This window comes from Balaenoptera acutorostrata, chromosome 9, assembly GCF_949987535.1.
Source record: "Balaenoptera acutorostrata chromosome 9, mBalAcu1.1, whole genome shotgun sequence".
NCBI lineage: Eukaryota > Metazoa > Chordata > Mammalia > Artiodactyla > Balaenopteridae > Balaenoptera > Balaenoptera acutorostrata.
Genome location: NC_080072.1, coordinates 66,236,210 through 66,260,700, shown reverse-complemented (window position 1 = coordinate 66,260,700; position 24,491 = coordinate 66,236,210). Strand labels below are relative to the sequence as shown.

The 24,491-nt window shown below is 35.3% G+C and overlaps 1 protein-coding gene across 3 annotated transcripts in view; it reads right to left on the bottom strand.

Annotated features, from left to right (window-relative positions):
• TMEM135 (transmembrane protein 135) overlaps positions 1-24,491 on the bottom strand; it is a 260,464-nt gene that overhangs the window by 138,770 nt on the left and 97,203 nt on the right. The gene's annotated exons all lie outside the window — the stretch shown is intronic.

Here is a 24,491-nt window from a genome sequence, read left to right as displayed (position 1 = left end):
TGACAGAAGATGAAGTAATTCAGTGATGTCATATATTAAATAATACCTGAAAAGACTTAATACTTTCTATACACTAACAATGAACAATCCTAAAAGGAACCTAAGAATTTTGTTTATAATAGCACCAAAAAAAAGAAAAAAAGTTAAAATTAAAGGCATAGGAATAAATTTAACCAGAGAAGCAAAAGACTTGTTCATTGAAAACTATAAAACACTGCTGAAAGAGATCTAAAAACATATAAATAAATGGAAAGACATCCTGTGTTCATGAATTGGAAGATGTAATATTGTTAAGATGTCAATACTATCCAAAATGATCTATAGAGTCAATGCTATTCCCACTAAAATCCCAATGACTTCTTTACAGAAATACAAAAATCCATCCTAAAATTCATATGGAACCCAAAAGACCCCAAATAGCCAAAATAATTTGAAAAAGAGGAACAAAGTTGGAGGACTCACACCTTCTGATTTCAAAACTTACTTTAAAGCTACAGTAATCATAAAGATATGTCATAAAGACAGACGTATAGGCCAATGAAATAGGAGAGAGCCTGAAATAAACCCTTGTATACGGTCTAATGATATTCTATAAAGGTACCGAGACCATTCTGTGGAGAAAGGACAGTCTTCTTAACAAATGATGCTGGGAAAATACCTGCAAAAGTATGAAGCTGAACACTTACCTTATACCATACACAAAAATTAACTCAAAAGAGATCAAAGACTAAATGTAAGAGTTAAAACTATAAAACTCTTAGAAGACAACACATTGTTTTCCATTCATGATTTGGTGTCTGATGAGGACCTGCTTCCTGGTTACTATAGATGATTTTACATGACTATCTTGTTTGCATCCTGACATGGCAGAGAACAAAGAGAAGCAAGCTCTCTCTGCACTCTTACAAGGGAACTAATCCCATTCATAAGGGCTCCTCATCTAATCCTAATTACCTCCCAAAGGCCCCACCTCCTAATACCATAACACTGGGAGGAGAGGGTTTTGACATGAATTTTGGGGAACACAAATATTCAGTCCATAACAGGAGTATTCCAGTCAGAATGGGCAGTAAGTACAAAGACCAGTAGGTAGGATCATGTTTGGTACGTTCAAAGACAAGTCAGATGGCACATGAGGCTGAAAGAAAAAGATTACATGAGAGCCTGACTGAGAAAAGAGAAGATGCAAGTTCCTCTGTTCAATATGTCTTTTATTTTTCAATCTGGTATAAGAGGAATGCATTTCCAACCTTTATTAATTGAAAATATAATTCAAAGCATGCTCTACTAAACAAATTTTTAAGAATTAGTATATGGGGGATTCCCTGGTGGCGCAGTGGTTGAGAGTCTGCCTGCCGGTGCGGGGGACATGGGTTCGAGCCCTGGTCTGGGAAGATCCCACATGCCGCGGAGCAGCTCGGCCCGTGAGCCACAATTGCTGAGCCTGCGCGTCTGGAGCCTGTGCTCCGCAACAAGAGAGGCCGCGATAATGAGAGGCCCGTGCACCGCGATGAGGAGTGGCCCCCGCTTGCCGCAGCTGGGGAGGGCCCTCGCACAGAAACGAGGACCCAACACTGCCATAAATAAATAAAAATAAAAATAAAATTAAAAAAAAAAAGAATTAGTATATGAACAACAAAAAAAGAGAGAATTTAAATGTAAAAAGTGAATGCATCTAAAGAAATGCAGAGTGAAGAAGGGATAAGAAACTAGAGGAAACTGTAAGGAAACTGATGTATGTGTACAAAATCAGTGTGACCAGTGTAACATAAATAGCAGTGTAAACATATTAATTTAGTTATAAGGAAGCAAATACAGAAGAAGTAAAGAAAAAGTTACAAGCAGCTGCCTCTGGGTTGTGGGACTCAGGCAGTGGAACAAGTAAAAGAGTATTACTCTTTTTCTACTAGTTTGCAGCATACTATTTGACGGTTTAAACTACTTGTAAATCCCTGATCAAAAGTTTTTTTTTAACTTTTAAAGGAATAAGTAATCCCTAGTATCCAGTTTTGCAAAGAGGTCAAATAGTTTACAATTTTAATAGAGTGGTGTATGTAAGAACATAGTTGAGGACTGAATAAGAGGATATAAAGTCAAACAGTGTTAAGAGTCAACTCTTTCAAAAAGTTTCACAATAAAAGTGAGGAATGAGACTGAGTTGTTGCCAGAAAGAGCAGAGTTGAGAGAAAATTGACAACAGGATATTTTGAGGATAAAAGATTTAGACAAGTTTTTACTGGATTAGTAGAAGTAGTCAATAAGATGGAAGAAGTTACAGACACAGGAAGGACAATGGATCCTGACTGAAGGGCATTCCTGTAGAAGACGGTTAAGAGCACACAGAGCAATCTGTTAGCTATGTTACATGGGAGATGGTCCAGATATAGGTAAATGCTTTCCTTCCCTCTCTCTTTCCCTCTCTGAATTAGGAGACAGGATTAGAAAAAGGAGGGGCGTGGGGTTGGTGTTTGATATCTACATGCTGTTAGAAAATGAAAAAACATTTAGGATAAACACTGCTAAATTTGTGATTGCAGCACAACATGAATATGATTCCAATGCATAATTCACAGAGGGTTAAAATAGGCCACTAATGGGGAGGAAGAAAGGTTATTCATATATGCAAACAAAAAACAAGCGGTAAATGAATGACTTCGCTATGACAGAATTTTACTAAAGCATATACAACTAGATGTTGAAAGAATTTAGATGTTGAAAGAATTATTTACAGAAATCTTTAATAAAGGAAACGAATTTCTCACCACTGATACCCCACATTTTTTTCTATTCTTAATGATAGGTACATTAAATTACATCTTCCATCTTCCTGTTTCTTTTTAAACTTTATTTAATCTAGTGATGTGATTAATAAGAGTCCTCAGCTAGGTCAGGTTAGTTACTGTATATATTTGAGGACCAAAAGGGGAAGAAAGGCAGAGGCAACAAGCACTTGGGATGAAATACACAGCTTCTCCTCTAAACCACATCAAACTACTTACTCTTTTGTGTCTCAAAAACCTGAGGCAGTTTGAAGATCTAATTCTTCTTCTGCACTTTCTCCAGTAGGAAAAGAATACCAAATTCAATCTTTTGTTTCCAACTAAATTGATTTATTTCATGAGCTCTTCCCAGCAACATGTTTAAGGATGTCTCATTCTAACAGCACTCTGTCAGTTCAGCTCAGCTTCCTTTGATTCTATAGGAAAGCACTGGAGTGAACAACATTCTTTTGACCTCTACTAAAGAGATAGCTTTTAATTTACTTGTTACCCAAACAACGACTAACAAGTATCCAAAACAATGAGATACAGGGCTAATTCTCAGCATTTGTAAATTTACCACCAGCAAATTCTTCATTGAAATTTCCCTCTCCTTGAGTTCTGATAACAACTAAAACGATTAATAATAAAAACGTTCATTAAACATCTTCTGTCAGTGGCAGGGAAAAAACCATATGTAGGTCCTCAGTTAAAAACAGGTTATCAAGAGAGACTGCTTTTAAGTAGAGTGTTAGATAAAAGTGACTTAGGAGACACGAAATCTAGATGTAAGAAATGCAAAGTTCTGGACTGGATCCTTGTGTTTTTGTGTGCAAATCAAAAAAGAGCCGGAAGGATATACAATGAATTGATAACAGTACTAATCTCTGAGTGCTTTTCTTTATTTTCTAATGTTCCATCATGCACATATACTGTTTGGTAACAATAAAAAGAAAAGTAACAATTTTTGTACACTAAAAGATAAAATAGATTTAAAACAGAATTTTGGAACAACATAAAATGTTGTAATACAAGCAATACTACATTGAGTAGCTCCCAAAGTGAAAATAATCAAAAGTCAATAGAGACTCATGTTATTACAGTTTAATGCTTTTTAATGCATTAAATCAACACAAAATAAGTAAAATTAACAAGAAATATATATTTAATAGACTTTACCTTGAAAAGCAGTATGATTATAAAAACTTTAAAGCATCATATTAAAGAAAGACTTCATTGGGTTAATTTAACATGCAGTTTACAGATATAAATACAGAAGTTGTATTTAGCATATGTTTATCTCCTATTAGTCAAGCAACTAGAATTCTAGTTATCTAATTTCCACTATTTACTATCTGGGCAACCTTAGGCAGGTCATTTAAACTCTCTAAGCTCTGACCTCCTCTGTAAAAAGGTGACAGCTAATATCAACCTGTTTTCCTGTGGTGGTCAATGCAGGTGTTAACGTATGTGAAAAGCTCTGTAAAGAGCTGGATAAATGGAAAATACTGAATCCAAGGTCTAGTTTAGGACTTCCTGAGATGAAAAGATGTTTCAGAAATACTAATTTTTATGTATTCCCAGCACCTTGCAAAAAATATAACAATATAGCATAAAGATTAAGAACGCAGGTTTTAGAGACAGACTGTTTAGTTCAAATTCTAGCTTTGCCATTTGTAAGATGTGTGATCCAAACAAGCAACTTACTTCTTTGAGCTCATTAACAGAATAAGGATAACAACGGTATGGAACTCAAGGAGAAGCGTAAGTGCTCAATAAATGATAATTTTATTACTATTAATATCTTAAAGGAAATGCAAAATTCCAATTCTACCTTAAAAAGTGGTCATCAGATTGCAATTAAAAATTACATCAGATGGCAATGAAAAAGGTACTACATAAAACAGTCAACCACAGTTAGCACATTATGCCATATGGCTATTTATTTATGCTAAAATTCTTGACAAGACAACCAGAAAAAAAGAAAACTTACATTATTTCAAGAAGATTAATTTAGCAAAAGTCTTCAGAAATCATATGCAATAGTCAATCCCCAGCTGCTTATCCTGGCCATAGAAGAAAAGAGATTTAAATACTGAGGCTTTTCAGCACCAGCTGCTTCCCTCTTTATGATGATAAAAATCCAAAGTAAAAAATAGAAAAACTGAGCATTAGCTATCTGCTTCTCACTAAAGAAGCACTGCATGTTACAAATCTAGTCATATTCTTTCATAATACACAAACGCATTAGCATAGCAACCAAGACCTTTGTGAGGTCCGCAAACCATTCTCACTCTCTTTCCTCCAGGCAGCTGCCTACAAGCCACCCCGTTCCAGCTCATTAATTACAATTCATAACTTCAGGACTGCAGCAGCTACAGCACAGGGAGCAAAACCTCTGAGAGAAACTCTTTCTAGTCAGAAAACAGGGAAGAGGGGCCCAAGTGAACCAGAGGATGTGTAGGGAATTAATCCCTGGTTCGGGGGAGGGGTTCTGTCTTTTTTTTTTTTCTCTTGACTCTGCCCCAAGGACAGGCCCCAATTATAAGATGAAGCAGCACCAGTGCAGGTAGTTAAAACTGGAAAATAAATTCTGTTTTTCTGGGCAAAAGCATATGGAAAGGGGACCTCTGTAGTCCAAAGACGAAAGGAAGAATGCCCATTATTTTTTTCACTCTTTTCTCTATTCACTTTGTCCCAACGGCAGACCCTGAAGAGTGTGTGCAGCTGTGATAGCAGAGCAGGCAGCTACAACTCTGAGAGAAATCCTGTCTTTCTGGACAGAGGACCAGAAAGAGGAGACCCAATGAAGCAGAGAATAAAGAGGCAATCCCTGAAAGGAAGAGCTGGAAAAGGAAATCCCTTAACTAAATCTGTGTTTGAACTAGCACAAATACAGAGCTCACCCTTCATCAGCATATGCATGGAACAGACCCAAGTAGCAAAGCGAAGGCTTTCAGGGCAAAACTACAATTAAAACTACCACCCAAGTCCCAGCACGGCCCATGAGTGGCACACAGTCAGGACAGACGCAAAGCAACATAGGAAAGGCAACTGACATTGGAACTACTGCACACTGAAGACGAGACAGAACTTGCAGTCTGAATCTAACAGGTGACTGCTTACTACTAAAGAAAAAAATAATGATAAATAAATAAATAATAATAAATGTTTAAAAGATCAACACTCTCCAGAGGAGTTTAACAGGATCCAGTGTCTCACAACCTGACATTCAAAATGTCAAGGACCAATCCAAAATTACTCAACCTGAAAAGAACAAAAAATCGTTACCACATCTCAAAGAAAAGACAATCAGATGTTGAAATTACCAGACAGAGCCTGTAAAGGAGCTATTATAACTGTGTTCCATGAGGTAAGGTTAAACACACTTTCTTTTTTTTTTTTAATTGATTATTTTTCCATATTTATTTATAACCATCAATAGTACTGTTACTTTTTTCTTTTTTCAGTTTTTTGTTTGTTTGTTTTTTAAACTTTGGGTTTATTTATTTATTTTTGGCTGTGTTGGGTCTTCGTTTCTGTGCGAGGGCTTTCTCTAGTTGCGGCAAGTGGGGGCCACTCTTCATCGCGGTGCGTGGGCCTCTCACCATTGCGGCCTCTCTTGTCGCGGAGCACAGGCTCCAGACACGCAGGCTCAGTAATTGTGGCTCACGGGCCCAGTTGCTCTGCGGCATGTGGGATCTTCCCAGAACAGGGCTCGAACCCGTGTCCACTGCATTGGCAGGCAGATTCTCAACCACTGCGCCACCAGGGAAGCCCTAAACACACTTTCAATGGATGGAAAGAGAAGTTCTCAGCAGAGAAACAGAAACTTTAAAAAGTGGAACTTCTAGAACTGAAAAATACAATATCAGAAATAAAAAATTCAGTAGAAGGGGGCTCAACAGCAGAATGAAGAGAAAAGAGAAAAGAATCAGTGAACTTGATGATAAATAAATAAAGATTATCCAGTCTACAGAAGAGAGAGGAAAAAAGATTGAAAACAGAAACTGAGCAGAACCCCACAGACTTGAAGGAGAATAGCAAAAGATCTAGCATTTGTATCATCAGAAACCTAGAAAGAGACGAAAAACAGATTGACATATGTTTCTCTATATATTGATATAGAGAAGATATATGAAGAATAGCTAAAAACTTCTGAAATTTGGTGAGACAAACATTTACAGATTTAAGCTCAGTGAACCTCAAGTAAGATATGCACAAAGAAAACCATACCTAGACATATCATAAACAAAAATGCTGAAATCCAAATATAAAGAAAGGATCTTGAGAGTAGCCAAAATATATATATACATATGTATATGTTATATAGTGGAACAACTATTAAAATGATTATGGATTTGCCATCAGAAACCATAAGAAACCATGGAAGCAAGAGGAGAAAATATCTTTTAAGGTTTTGAACTATAAACCCAGAATTCTATATCCAGCAAAAATATCCTTCAGGAATGAAGGCAAAATAAAGACATTCTCATGTAAAAGAGACTAAGAATCTGTCACCAGCAGAAATGCTTTAAGGAAATGCTAAAGAAGTTTCCAGAGGCTGAAGAGAAATAATCCTAGAAATAGATCCACACTGTATGTTCAATTGATTTTCTACAGAAGTATCAAGGTACATGGGAAAAGACAAGTCTTTTCAACCTATGGAGCTTTAACAATTGAATTTCTGAACCGAAATATATGAACTTCGACCTACACCTCACTCCATACACAAAAACTAACTTAAAATGGAACACAGACTTAAATGCTGGTGCTCAAACCATAAGACTTATGCAAAAAAACACTGGAAAGAAACACTTTATAATTTGATTTAGGCAAATATATGATACACAGGGGGGAAAAAAGAATAAAACATTGAAGAAGAAATTCATTATGGCAGTTACTATCCAAAGATGGCCACACTAATTTATATCCTATCCCACATGTACTTCTTAAAATGTGACATTGACGCTCCTCCATATGTCATATATTCCCTGCCCTTGAACCTGGGACCTTTGAAACTACCTTGGTAACTGTAACTTAAACATAATGAGGCAGAAATGATGCTGATTTTTAAGGCTAAATCATAATGGGCAAAATGGCTTCTGCCCGGTGTTCTCACTTTGTCTGGACATGCACCTTTGGAGCCCTGAGCTACCAAGTAAGAAGTCCAACTACCTTTAAAAGGTAATTTTTACATAGTTTTTCACCATGCTAGAAAAACTATGTAAAAAGAGAGAGAGATGCCCCAGCTATTCCAACACACAGCTATTCAACTACTCCAAGCCAAGGTGCTATTCATGTGAGTGAGTCTTCAGATGATTCCAGCCTTTAGCTTTCAAGGTGTACCAGCCAATGTCAAGGAGAACAGTCATAGGCTATTCCAGGCAAGCCCTTCCCAAACTGCAGATTCATGCAAAGTAAATACTACTGTTATTTTTAGCCACTAAACTTTGAGTAGTTTGTTACACAGCATCAGATAACCATACATTGATAAAAATGTGCCTTTAATAAAAATTAAAGGCCTTTTGCTCTTGAAAGACTCAACTGAGAAAATGAAAAAGCAAACCACAGACTCACAGAAACTATCTGCAAAAATATATCTGACAAAGCACTTGCATTCAGAATATATAAATAATTCTTACAACTCAAAAATGACATATAACCAAACAAATTAAAATGAGCAAAATATGTCAACAGACCCTTCATCCAAAGAAAAAAGATATGTACACCCATACATATAGTATATTCATTTATAATATGTATGCATGCACATATGTGTGTATATATTGTGTATGTACATATACACTCATAAACACACAACATACATATACATGAATGGGCAAAAAGTCAACAGAAAGATGTTCAACATCATTAACTTTTACAGAAATGCAAATTAAAACGACAAATAGATACTACTACACATGCGCAAGAATGGCTAAAAATACTAGAAAGAACAACAACAGCAAGTGATAGTGGGAATATGGAGCTACTAGAACTCTCATACGTTGCTGGTGGGAACACAAAATGGTACAGTCGCTTTGGAAAACAGCTGGGCAGTTTTCTATGAAGTTAAACATAAACTTACCATAAGACCCAGCAATTCTATCCCTAGGTATCTACCAAAGATAAATGAAAACATATGTCCATTTGTATGAATTGTAGAAAAGCCAAAATTACAGTGACAGAGAGCTTATCAGTGACTGCTTGGGACCCGAGAGATATGGGGGGAGGGAACTGACTGCAAAGGAAAAAGTGAGACTTTTTTAGGGAAGAAATTCTGTTTGATTATGGTCATAGTCACATAACTATAAACATCTGTCAAAACTCATCAAACTGTACACTTAAAACAGGTGATAATCATTAAATATAAAGCTGTTTAAAAAAAAAAAACGCACACCTGTCCCTCTCCCCAGAGCAGTTCCCAACTAATTGGTAACTTAATCATCACCAACCATTAGGAAAAACCTGGGTACTACTCTAATGACAAATTTCATAGGAAGAATACATATATGCTTTAGATACAGATTTCATCTCAAATTCATATAAACTGGGGGCACAGGTAGAGGATGACCAAAGAAGAAGAAAACTAGCAATAACACTAAAGGCAACAATAAATGCAAGAGATGAATAATCTAGGAAAGATACAGTCTGTATGTCACACTCAGAGGAAGACTTAGGGATCCAGGAAGAGTAAATTGTTATGAAAACTCCACATTCCATACAAAATTCTACATTATCACCATTTAGGAACCACTGCCTTTTTATACACTTAACTTGATAATTACGGAAAATAAGTACTATATATACAACTGGGCAACTGGCAAACAAAAATCACCAATCTCACCTTCACTTGCAGATGAATGTTCTTGTACCTGTGTTTTCCATCCACTATTTGCCCAAGCAGAAACTTGAGTCATCCGTGAATCTTTCTTTTCTCTCAACAACCTATAATACTTGTTATGAGTAATATTTATTATAGCATTTTACTTATAATACTTATTAGAGTATAATACTTATTAGAGTAATTACCTATTCATCTAAAATTCTCACTGGACTATAGGCTATATTTCACTCATCATTATACCCCTAGCATCTAACGCCTCAGAAACACTTAATTGTTCAATGAATGCAAGAATTAAGAACTAATGAATAAGTAGTTATTTGGACTATGTCAAGTAAGCACTTATTTATTGATAGTTTGGGGGTATGTGCTTTACCAAGGTGTGAACAAATATGTCCCAAACTATATTATAACAATTTCAAATGCTGAATGTATACCTCATTAACCTTTCATGTTAATGAAATCAACTTGATCTTTTTAGACATCACAAATGTCATAATCTGTTTTCATTCACTACACAGGAAATATGCATTACATATGGAGACAATGGACGTTAGCAATGGTTTTAAGGTTACAAAGAATGTTACTTCTGTTTATAGATGCGGGTTGGTTTAAGTTATCCAGAAATTTAAACAATAAGCAGATGGTTTGTTTCCAAATTGATAGCAGTCATCCGGCTCTAAAGAAGAGTATACTTTTGTAAATACATGTTCTGTCATGTTCTATCCAATGTGACATGATGAAATAATGTACTATGTTATGTTCTGCTTTTCCTCTTTGAACATAATAAAACTTAAGAAAAGCATGGATTTTCCCCCCCACAATGTTATCTTCTTAGACTTAGAGTCAAAACAAACTAAGAAAGGATAACAACAAACAAAAATAAACCCACAAATGCTGAGATTTAGAGGTAGATTTCAATTCTGTTTCAAAACAAAATAAGAGTTGAGTCACTCAGAGTTTTCTCAATCATTAAATGGTGATATTAAATATAATAATTGAGAGTGTTTAACTTAAAATTTGAGAGTGGGGAATAAAGAATTATATCTAAATTTGATTTTTTCATTTCATTAGCATATAAAATATTTTTAAGTAGGCAAGATTAGCATATGTAATAATCATTAGATGATTATACAACATCCCTCCGCTTCCTTCAGTTCCCTCCTCTATTCTAAAAAGATGCTGATTTTGTTTAGGTAATCTACCTTCTTTTACAAGGCTATTAACTAAATCAGTAATGTCAATCCCATTCCTCTTGCCAGTGATTTTTTTAGATACAGGCATATGATATCAGAGATAAAGAAGGCAATTCCATAATATTAAAGAGGTCAATTCATCAAGAGGACATAATAAACTTAAATGTTTATGGATCTAAAAACAGATATTCAAAGCATATGAGTCAAAAATGGATACAACTGGGACTTCCCTGGTGGCGCAGTGGTTACGTATCTGCCTGCCAATGCAGGGGACATGGATTCGATCCCTGGTCCGGGAAGATCCCACATGCCACGGAGCAACTAAGCCCGTGCGTCACAACTACTGAGCCTGTGTTCTAGAGCCCGCGAGCCACAACTACTGAGCCCGCGCGCCACAACTACTGAAGCCCGCGCACCTAGAGCCCATGCTCCACAACAAGAGAAGCCACCGCAATGAGAAGCTTGCACACCACAATGAAGAGTAGTTAGTCCCTGCTTGCTGCAACTAGAGAAAGCCTGAGCGCAGCAACGAAGACCCAACGCAGCCAAAAAGTAAGTTAATTAATTTTTTTAAAAAAATCAAGCAATGTAATTCACCATACTAAACTAAAAAAGAAAACTACACGATCATCTCTAGAGATATGGAAAAAACATCTGATATAAACATCTACTCCTGATAATAAAAACTAGGAACAGAAAGGGACGATCTCAAATGAAAAAGGGCATCTACAAAAAATCTATAGTTAACATATTTAAGGGTGAAAAGATTGAATACATTCCCCCTAAGATCAGGAATAAAGCAAGATATCAGCTCGATTTCTATTCAATATTATAGTGGAAGTCCTAGCCAGTGCAATAACACAAGGAAAAGATATAAAAGGGATCCAGATTACAAAGGAAGAAGTAAAATTTTCTTTATTTCTCCACATGACATTCTAATAATAGCTAAAAACCCAATAAACAACTTTTCCATTTTAGAAAAGGCAAAACTATAAAGACAGTGAAAAGATCAGTGGTTGCAAGGGACTAATGAATAGGTAATTCACAGGGGATTTTCAGGGCAGTGAAACTATTCTACATGATACTGTAATCATGGATATATGACGTTATGCATTTGTCAAAACCCATAGAACTGTACAACAGAAAGAGTGTACCCTAGGGTAAACTATGGGTTCTAGTTAAAAATAATGTATCAATATAGGCTCATCAACTGTAACAAATGTGCCACACTAATCAGATGTTAATAATAGGGGAAAAGGGAAGGGGAGAATGTGGGAGCTATCTGTACTCTCTGTTCAATTTTTCTATAAACCTAAAACTGCTCTGAAAATTAAGTCTAGTTTTAAAAAGTATATAGGTACAAACAAAAAAGAAAATGAAAGGTCATATACCAAGGTAAAAAATAAAAGAAAAAACTCTTTAACAAAACTAAATTAGAAATAGCACCTTTTTTACAACCAAATTAATTTAATAAAAAACCAAAATATGAGTGAAGTTAGATGACAATGTGAATTTAAACTCATTTAAAACATCTAACAGTTACTCATTCCATACTAGAGTATTAAGAGTCATTAACAGCGACTATAATAGCCAGATATGCAGTCCAATCTCTACAGGCCATGAAAAGGACAGTAAGGAAAGAAGGGGCAAAAACAGAAGGAGGAATTGCAAATATGGAAGCCCATTCCCTTTCCATGATGTCAGGATTTCAGTCAGATGATTTCCAAAATATCAGTAGAACATTAAAGAGTTATGTCCTAACATCCAATCTGTTCATCTAAGTCTTCCCAGAAAAAATTAGAAATAGAAACTGTATGTCCTTTACCACCATCACTACCATCATTATCATGAAATTTATTGACAAACATAAAAGCAAAAGGTCAATGAACCAAAAATTGTAGAGTAGTAGGATTTAAATAGCCTGAGTTCTGGATGACATCACTGAATCCTGGAACTGCTACTCTCGAGACTCCTTGTAATTTATTTTAAAATTAAATGTACTTATACTTTAAGTCACTTGCAGATGGGTATCCAGCTAATTGCATCCAAATAAATCTATAAGCCTAGTGAAGAACTTGCCTCAGAATTTGTTAAAATGAAATCTTTATCTCAGAGTGAAACTCTGGATTTATTTATCAATCCTTAAATATTCTGAGTTCTAGATGTCTGGAAAATTATAAAATAATTTCCTAAATATTTATATTTTATAAATTTGGGCTTATTTTTATCAAAGAAAAAATGTAAACAGTTTTATATTTTTTGTGACAGAGAGAATAAGGAACATGTATAACAAAAAATAAACTGTGCTGATAATACAAACCTTGCTGTTCCTTTCATCTATAGCTATACCACTAATAAGTTTTTTAAAAGGAAAGTAGAGGTTACAAATCATAAAATCAGAAAGTGAGAAGATACGAAAACCCCAAACACTCAGTGTTAAGCCAGAACTCTAAGAAGAATAAACCTAAAGCTACTTAATTTCCAAACAGGAAACTGCATGGGCATTTGGAAGAAATAATTCACTGAAGTTTCTTAGAACCAACCTGAAGCTCCCATGCCACACAGTATTCCAGTATATGAATACTATACAATTTGCTCATCTATTTAACTGCCAGTGGATCCTTGAGTTGAATTGAGTTTTTATAATTATGAACATGCTGCTCAAATTATTCGTGTTGGTTTCTCCTGTTATACATGAGAAAAAAAATGTCTCTAGTACATACTTAAAGAACGGATTGACGAGGTGTAGGATGTGTGTATATTCAAATTTATTAAAAAGTACCAAATTGTTTTCTAAACTGACTGTACTAATTCACACTCCTACCAGCAACAGATAACAGTTATTATTTCTAGCAATATTTTTCTCAAGGTTAACAAAAGAAAGTTCATCAAGTATCCTGTAAGAATCTAACGAAACTTTGGAATGAAATTATTCATTTCTTCACGTACTGACTACCTATATAATGGTACCATACATGTGGTAGGAACTCAGTAATCAAAAGCATTTCCTTAGCCTTCTCCTAGTAGCAAAATCATAGACATTTGCTCTGCTAAAGATTCTCTTATTACAAGTAATAGAAACCTACAAAAAAAAAAAAGTACGTATTAAGTTGAAACAGCTGGAGCAAAGATCTAGCGTCAGAGGAGTAGAAGGTTTGAAGGAAATATGTGTACACACATATAGACACACACACACAATCATATCTCTAACATGCACACACACATGCACAATTAAGACTAGGGAAAAAAGGTGCTGTCAAAGTATATAGGGGCTATTGTTTTGTTTCCAGCTCTAATGTTCTTAACAGGAAATTATAAAAGGTTAGAAGACAAGAGTTTTACTATACTCTACAACTATATCTCCAGCAATTTCTCTCTTAACTATGTAACCAACTCAGAGAATAACTGGGACTAGACACAATAAAGCCAAAGTAAGACTCTAGAACCAGCATGATCAGATAGTCAGAGAACTTACTTATCTGCCTATTTGGATTTAAGAGATGTTGAAAGTCCCTCTCACCTCCAGAACAGATCTTCATTTCCTCTCACAGTGCCTGAAACCACATTTGCATTATTGAATTTTGTTGGATATTCAGGGTTTTTCATTCATTAACAAATATTTGCATTGAGCTGCAAATATCTCTGGACACAGGAAACTTATGAAAAATTAGCTGACAAGGATAGCCACCTGAAGAAAAACAGAAATAGGAATGGAGATGCTGAAAAAGAAGGTGGGAGAGTACCAAACACAAATTTTGCCTACTTTCGCCATTTTAGTGATATCTGGCCCCCAAATTACGGCTGTCTTTAATTGACTGGAAATTTCATCTACTGAAGACCAATATCCTAAATTGGCATAAACTTTTGTTTGGGTTTGTTTATTTACTGTTATAACTTTCCAGTATGTTCTACCAAATTACACTTATTTCTAACTACATTAAGAGTACAATCAGGGGCTTCCCTGGTGGCGCAGTGGTTAAGAATCCACCTGACAATGCAGGGGACATGGGTTCGAGCCCTGGTCTGGGAAGATCCCACATGCCGCGGAGAAACTAAGCCCGTGTGCCACAACTACTGAGCCTGCGCTCTAGAGCCTGCCTGCCACAACTACTGAACCCGCGCACTTAGAGCCCGTGCTCCGCAACAAGAGAAGCCACCGCAGTGAGAAGCCCGCACACCGCAATGAAGAGCAGCCCCCGGTCACTGCAACTAGAGATAGCCCGCGTGCAGCAACGAAGACCCAACGCGGCCAAAAATAAATAAATAAATAAATAAAAATAAAAATAAATAAATAAACGTCGGTGTTTACATTAAAAAAAAAAAAGAGTACAATCATACAAGCTCGATTCCACACCTAACTTAAAATGAGAGAAAGAATTAGGGATAAAAACGGAGAAGCTCATAAAAAGAAAAAGTGATGTTTTGGATTCTGAAATGCTAGCGCTGCAGAACCTGAAGGCCATGAGTCTTGATTAGTCCCCAGAAAAGCCTGCTTATGGAGACTGTGTGGCTGGCACCCATGGAGCAAGTAACTTGGCATGAAAGGAACCCTTAGTGTTTTGTATTAATTGAAGACATTTCAGAATCTGGCACTTCAATTGGTCAGTTCACACCAATTGAACACAATGCTAAACATTATCCTTAGACACCAAACAAATATTTAATGACCTATAAACAGTACCTCAATATTGAATTCTTTGTCTTATTTAAGTCGAAAGGAACCAGATTACCTTGTTATGGTTTTAACAAAGTAAACAGGAGTTGGAAAAAATCCAAAATTGCTCAGTCAGTGTTGCTCTCTACCAGGCTCAGGCTGTTAACAAATATATCGTAAATGAACTTAGCCCTTTTTATCTACACTTGTGTATGTGTTTTTAAAAAGAATGTAATAGATCCCAATTCTTAATCATTCCCCCTAAATCCACAATTTCTCATTATTTCCTGTACTAGTTTGCCTCTGCTGTTGACTTTTATTTCCATCACAGATTACTCTAATAGGAATTCAGAATCCAAACATAAATTTTATAAACACATACAGTATATATGCCTACTTAATAATCAAAACCAGCCTTCTTTAAATGTAATGTTTCCTTTCTAGTACTTCCAAATATGCATATACTTCATAGGGTCTTTATTGTATTAGCAATTTTTAACACCAAAAATGGAAACCATGTCTTTTTAAAAACATCAGATTCATAATGGTACAATCAGTAAGTCCCTTTCTCCCACAAGTGTTTATATATACAAATAGCGTGCTATATGAATAAAAAAAATAGTACTTGTAAATCTATATACTGTTAGCATGGACTAAATTTCCTTCTCAAAAAAAATTTTAAAAGAAGCAGAAGAATACAGTATACTAAATTTTTTGCTAGAAAGTTAAATAATGTAATTGCTTTAATTATGATCATTTAAACTATCATTTTTAATGAAAGGATGAATAATTAAAACTGTTAAATAAAATACTTTAAAATATTCGATGAAAGTGAAATAAAATTTAAGAAAAAAATTTTATACTATTATCTATGTAAAAATATCCATTTATGTACATAGGCACAACAGTCCAGACTTCTAAAGAGACAGCTATAAAAATTAAGTTTCAAGAACCTACTAATAAAGATGTGAATTATAATTATTTTTCAAAATAATTAATAAAGATTTATACTGATCCTGGGAATTAAAATGCTCTATATGTGCATACCACTTTAACAAATCACTTGCATAAATATGTTCGAAGATAATTTCTAACTCTAATTAAAAAAATGATAAATAAATAAATAAATAAAATGGTTACCTTTCATCTGGACAAGGGATTTTAACCTGTTTCGCATCATGACCCCTAAGATGTTTGACTTAACACTCCCATGGGTGTTCCCAAGATTATGGGTAATTAATGTCATGCTAGCTGTAATTCATCCCTTTGTTTCACTCAAAAAACTGTATCAGGATGCAATTCAGGGAAAGTTATACTACTAAAGAGATAATTATAATATTTTCACTAGTACAAGTAAAAATTTACTGGAGCATGCCTCATAGCAGTTTTTAGTACAATATTTTTCTTCATACAATTGCTGAAAGCAACTGATATAAGAGAAGGGGGGGTGGCAATGAGAGAGAAGGTATACTGATTACAAATTTTGCTTTGGTAAAAGAATAAAACAAATTAGCATAAATTTTAGCGGCTAACCAAAATTTGTCTATCTACATGACATTTAAATTTTCTAGAGCTCTTATAATCCTCTACAATAGCCTGAGAACTGGCCCCAAGGCTTCCAATACTGCTGCCCATCTCCCCTACAATTATTTCTTCCCAAATCAGCTAGAGTAACTATTTGAAAAGGCAGATCATATCCTATCACTCTTTTGTTTAAAAGTCTCCAATGGTTTTCTTAACATATACACACTACAATATATAAAATAAGAAAACAAGGGCCTACTATATAGCACAGGGAATTATACTTAATATCTTGTAATAACCTATAAGGGAAAAGAATCTGAAAAAGAATATATATACATATGTATGTATAACTAAATCACTTTTGCTGTATACTTGAAACTAACACAACATTGTAAATTAACTACACTTCAATAAAAAAATGCATAAAAAAGAATCTTTTAAAAGTCTCCAATGGTTTTCTATTAAATGTAAAATAAAATCCAAACTCCTTACTATGGTGACAATGTCCTAAATATGAACTGTCTTCTGCCTATTTTTCCAACCTCATTTTATACCATTCTGTCCACCTATAACAGTCTTCTTGGCTGTTGCCAAACCAAATGCACCAAGCTTGCTCCCATCTAGGGGTCTAATTTACTCACTGTCCACTCTCCCTGAACACTCTTCCCCAAGATCTTCTCAAGCTCTGGCTCATTAGAATACAGCTATGACTAAAATAAAATCTCTGCTCTGGAAGAGCTTATCAGTGTAATGCCAGAGAAATGCAAGAGAAGGGAGAAAGGAGAAAAGAAGCAAGTGGGGCAAGGGAGGGACACCATACTACAGAGTCACAAACTTAGTGCCATGGGACAACAGAAGGGGATATAACCTACTCTGGAGGAAAGATCTGTAAATTCAGATTTGTCACTGTCTTAGGTATATGACCAGGAAATAACAATGACACACACCAAGTATTAAGTGGGGACTATTCCATTTGACCCTCTGCACCACAAAGAAACCCCATGAATGTGTATGATACAACAGATGTCATTGACAAAATTCAGGATGCTATTTAATTCATGAAGAATACTCCAGGGCTTCCCTGGTGGCGCAGTGGTTGAGAGTCTGCCTGCCGGTGCGGGGGACACGGGTTCGAGCCCTGGTCTGGGGGGATCCCACATGCCGCGGAGCGGCTGGGCCCGTGAGCCACAGTTGCTGAGCCTGCGCGTCTGGAGCCTGTGCTCCGCAGCGGGAGGGGCCGCGATGGTGAGAGGCCCGCGCACCGCGATGGGGAGTGGCCCCCACTTGCCGCGATTAGAGGGGGCCCTCGAGCAGAAACGAAGATCCAGTACAGCCATCAATCAATCAATCAATCAATCAATCAATAATACTCCAGAGGTTACATTTGGGCTATGCCCCCCTCCTTCACTGTCCCCCAACCCTTCTATGGTTGTTTGATCTGGGATCAGATACACTACACCCGAAGTCGGTCAATCAGATTAGGGTAAAGGCAAAGGATAAGAGGGTGGGGTAGAGATATTAGAGCTGAGTCACTTTAATGATAGCATCATATTTTTAAAAAGGTGCTACTGCTGGGTTCCCCACAGCTGCCCTGGTTCCAGTCTTTCCTGAGACTTGACAGTTTAGTATGTCCTTCAATTCTGTGAGCCATCTCAACGTCCTTCCCTTAATCCCAATTTTTGTCTTAAGCTCACCAAATTGGTTTCTTTTATATAAAACCCAAGTAACTGTGAAACATTTGGAATATGCAATCATCCTAGTGAAAAGCTAAAACAGAGATTAAGGGTTATGGCTCTATTCCAAGTAGTGTGAAGTTACTTCATATCTAAAGAACTACCGTGATACAGTAGGAAGAGAAAAACATTAGTGTCACTCACTTTCAGCTGCAGATTCAAGTCTAGATTCACTATTTGCTACCTATGGGATGTGAGCTTGAACGCGTAATTTAATGTTCTCTGTCTCCTAAACTACTGATGGCAGCCCTCATAGGGCTGTTTTACGATTAAGCAAAATAACACATGTCAAGACACTCAGCAAAATGTCAGGAAGACAGTAGGGGCTCAATAAATGTTAATTCTCACCTTCTTTCCCAATAAGGATAAGATGTTTAATCAGAGAGTAAATGAAAAGCCAACTCTGGCTAGGGCAGGGGTTACCAAATACAGCCATGGGTCAAATCCACCCCACCACCTGTTTTGGATGGCCCACAAGCTAAGAATGGATTTTACATTTTTAAATAGAGTTGTACATTGAACACTGTGTGTGGCCCCAAACCCCCCACAGAACAATATGTTGAAATCACAACCGCTGGTACCTGTGAATGTGACCTTATTTTGAAATAGGGCCTTTGCAGATGCAATCAAGGTGAAGTCATATCGGATTAGGGTGAGCCCTAAACCCAATGACTGGTATGACTGGCCTAAGAAGGCCACGTGGCAATGGAGGCAGAGATTGGAATAATGCAGCTAAAAGCCAAGGAATGTCAAGGATTAGCAGAAGCCACCTGAAACTGGAAGAGGTAAGGAAGGATTCTTCCTTAGAGACTTCAGAGGGAGCATGGCTCTGCTGACACCTTAATTTCAGGTTTCTAGTCTCCAGAACTGTGTGAAAATATATTTCTGTGGTCTTAAGCCACCCAGTTTGTGGTAATTTGTTATGGCAGCCCTAGGAAACTAATACAAATAGGTTTTTTTTTAATCAAAAGAATAGCATTTCCCAACATGTGAAAATTGTATAAAATTCGAATTTCATACACAGCCACACTCATTTACTGTGCCCAGCCATGCTCATTTGTTTACATCTTTTCTATGTCTGTCCTACAATGGCAAAGTTGAATAGTTACCACAGAGATCATATCGCCCTCAAAACTGGAAATAGTTACTATCTGGCTCTATATAGAAAAAGTTTGACTATCCCTGGCCTTAAGCATTAGTGCCAAAGACATGAATAGGAGAGTTCTAAAATGGACCTGTGCCAGTTAAGAGATGACCAAGTACTAGCTGGAGAGGTTAAAAACCTAAAGGAACAAACAAACACAAGACCTAGGAATTTTTATCATGGGAAAATGGTTTAAAGTTTTAAAATAAATCAGGATTTGAAAAAAAAAAAAAACTAGCAAATTGCAAACGCGCTAGTCAAGAATAGTCTGACGTCTTATTTTGTGAAATAAGTTAGATGACATTAGTCATTGTTATGGAGAAGCTGGGCACAGTAGAAGGACGTGGAATAAGACTACTAATTTGCATTATTGTGTATCATTTAAGATAGGCACAAAACATCTAGTAGAGGTCTCCTGAAAATAGTATCAAATGGAAGTGAAAAAATGATTTTAAAAAAATCAGACAGAGAGACACATCCTAGTCTTCTCTTCCCAGTCTAAATGCCAATTCTAAGCAATTAAAACTGTCTATTGACTAAACATTATAAAAATCTCCCAACTGGCCACATTATAAATCTATCCCTACTATAATCCATCCTTAAGAGTACTTTCATTATCATTGTCCTAAAATGCAAATTTTGATCATGCTATGGAACAACTGTAGTTAATTTTTTAATAAGATATTATTTAAACTCCTACACTCAGTATATAACATCCTTCACAATAAAACCCAAACCCCCTATCCAGTCCCATTTCATACCACTCCTCAATATTCCAGAAGCTTCTCCTATATTTAACTTTGTTATATACACCTATAACACCCTAGGTTTCCCTCTTTGTAACACCCATTATGATTTTAATTACTTGTTTATTCTGCCACACTAAACTGAATTTTATGATAGAGGCATGTCTGTCAGGTTCACTTTGATATGATATGATGTGATATGATATGATATACACAGCACTCAACACAATGCACATAGGTGCACAATAAGTATAAGTTGAATAAAGAATGAATAAATCGACAAGGATGACTAACTATGCCAGGACTCTGGACTCCATATTTTTGCACATAATGCTCCCTCTCTGTCTTGTTTACCTATCTGGAGATTACCTTTGCCTTGTTTACCTATCTGGAAAAGTCTGTACTTATCCTTCACATGCAGCCTCCTCAGTAAAACCTTCCCTTACATTTCCCTGCAAACTGTTCTTTCCTCCACATCGCTAAAATAATATGTACCATATCATATTGTAATATATCTATTTACTGGTACTTAGGCTTCATTAAACCTTGAGTTTCTCGAGGACAAGAACAATGTTTTATTCAGTATTGTTTTCTCCAGCACTTAGCTTAATGTATGGAGCATGTGAAGAAGAAAAATGTATTTGCTGAGTACATAAATTAAAATCATTTCATAAATTTAAGACAACAAAGTTCTAAATCATAGAACAGTGTACATTTAAGTATTTTCTTCATTACAAGTTAATTTGTTTTAATAATTTATTGAACAGTGCTTTAAACAATTGTGATTGCATATTTTAGTTTAAATAAAATTTGTAAATGAATGAAATTTCATCTCCTGTTGTAAATTATTATAGCAATAATACAACCCACTATAAGACTCAAAATATTTAGAATAAAATCTAAAATTCTTTTTTCACCAACATTTCCGTTTAGAGATATTAACAATAATTAAGCCATCAAGCATTTTCAAATAATCCTTTCTCTACACATTTATGTATGTACATATGAATATATATGCTATGTTTGAACACATGATATAAATGTTAACAGATATTAATCATAAATTATACCAATCCTATTGAGATAGTTTAACTTAAACGCATCCAAAATAAATGTCACAACTTAATTGCAATTTTCTAATATCTAGAATCAGTTAAGTTCAGGAAAGTTTGTAGAAGGCCACCCAGTAATAAACACAAAATAAATTGTGTCTGCTGTCCTGTTAGTGATAATTTTTTATTGCTAACTCAGTTTCAGATGTCAGAGTAATGACTTCCATATTCTGATTAAAATGCAAATTGAAGCCATATGTTAGAAAAGCATAGGCTTTCAATGTCACTGTTTTCTGACTTTAAGCACAATAAAAGTAAGTTTATAAAGGCTAACAATTACCCAGATGAATTCTGTTGATTCTAGATGTAGAAAATATGGAATTTTACATTGCAAACTATGTCAATACACAAAGCTGTAGCACACCAATTAACAGCTACGGTCATATATATATATACACACATATATACGTATATATGTATGTATATGTAATTGGTGGGGGGGGTGAAAATTATAAAACAATATGAAACTTGACTAATCTTAAAACAGAATGAATCTTAATTGGTCTGATTTTCTTCAAAAGTGAAAACTGAAAAGTGATTTTATAAACCTGTTTTTAATCTTCAGATTTGCTAAAGTAACTAAAATTAACCTATATTCTCAGAAAAATGAAAAGTAAACAATAGACTGATATTTTTGTTTTATTTTGCCAATGCATTAAATAAACCAAATTCTACATAAATCAATTTAATGTTTAATGGATTTCTAAGACTATGCTACAAGTTTCCCAAAGATCTTCTTAGACTGAGATTCAAAAATGACCAGCCCAATAATTAATTTAAATATTACAGGCTTTGCTCTTTTTCATTTTCATTTGTGACATTAAACTAAAATTGCTGTGTGCATAAAACTTTCCTTTGTTTTGAAAGGAAAATTTTGAAGTTATAAGAAAACTTCTCTTATAAACAGCACTCCCAAAAATGCTGCATCATCTATTTAAGAGTGAATATTTCTGGGAGTTTGCTGGCAATCCAGTGGTTAGAACTCTAGTGCTTCCACTGCCGTGGCCCAGGTTCAATCCCTGGTCGGGGAGCTAAGATCCTGCAAGCCACGCAGTGTGGCAAAAAGAGTGAATATTTCTAAATTTGAAGTATTTCTACCTAATATCAGCTAGACGTAAAAAATTAATAGAAAAGTCAATGCCAGCTAAGCTTACACAATTTACAGACATCAAAGGTAGTAAACTCAATGTAAATACAGTTCCATTGCATAAGGAAGAAAGTGAAGGTGACTATAAAAGTGTTTACCGAAAAAAAGAAAGACTGGCAAGAGGTAAGGTAGGGATAAACCATAGCTCTCAAGACGAATAAAATCACTTTATTTTACCTTAAAAAATGTTCAACTTGAAATATGGAGAAATCTTTAAAGCATAAAGTCATTAAAGACATTTCCAATGTAGAGAAAAACATCTATAAACTAAAATAATCTCGAATATAGGTTAATAATTAACTTATTAATAAATAAGATGGTACTAAAATGTCACAGACCTTGAGCATTATTAATGAATTTTTTAAACAAAATAATGGACAGTATAGAAAGATCTGGCTTATAAAAATCTCTTTTAAAAAGCAAATAAGTTTCTTTAATACATTTTTAAAGCTATGACATAATTTATATCATTAAGTGCCTAATCAATCCCCATTTTTTATAAATTCATTTCCAGGGCTTCTCTTATCAAGCTCAACATTCAGTGTTCCTCCAAACTTCTTCTTCTGTTTGAGTTCAAGGATAATGAATAAAAGTGACTATGCATGAATATACTGGACTATGGTCAGTGGTCTATTCTAGACTTCCGTTTTTCTAGCTATTTGTATGACTAACTAATTTGCCAAAGCCTCTGTTGTAAAAGTAATGCGCCATTACAAGTACTGCATCATTGGTTGACTAATCTGTACAATTACTTCCATACACTGTATAGATATGTCCCTCAGTTTGCAATCAGCATCAGTATTGTTTCTTTTGCTCTTCTTATTCACAGTAGTCCGTAACACATTTTAAAACAGCTTAAGTGTTACATTGTAGTCCATGATTCCAACATAAACAGCTCAGTGAAGAGCTTAGAGAAAGCCCTACATTCCCACCAATAAAATTTTACCTTGTCAGTACAAACTACAACTCACTGACACTTGGAGGAAACTTTAAAAAGCAATCTCAGCCCTGTGGACTGTCTAACATACTGACTGGCAGAAGAATGTTTATTTTATTTTCTATACTTGGGCTCGTAAGCCACATTCTAAGTAGTTTTTTTTTTCCTTAATTAAATAAGAATTTTTAAAAGGACTTTAGAAGGTCCACATTATCTAAGAATAATTAAAACCAAAAAACACCCACAAAGAGAATTTTGGTTGACTTAAAACAAGGACTAAAATTTCAGAGTAAATAGTGAGGAAATGGTTTAACTTGAAAATAAAGCTAAATTTCAAAACGTTTCTTCAGCTGTTAACTGCCAGGTCCATATTTCCCAGTGATTTAATTTTTTCATAAATACTAACTTTTAGGGGCTTCATGAAATGCTGTATCTTCTACAAGACCTGCAATTTCATTCTCCAATGATCTGCATTGAACTTGCATTGAATTGTCAAATGTCAACAACAGACTGACAAGGACGATGACAATGCTAACCTAAAAGACTGGTTTGAGTAACGACTAGTGAATATTTTGTGTTATACTACTTCTGGCTATTCTATATATCCTGACAGCAGTGATCTTTTTTTTTCCTAACATCTTTGTTGGAGTATAATTGCTTTACAATGGTGTGTTAGTTTCTGCTTTATAACAAAA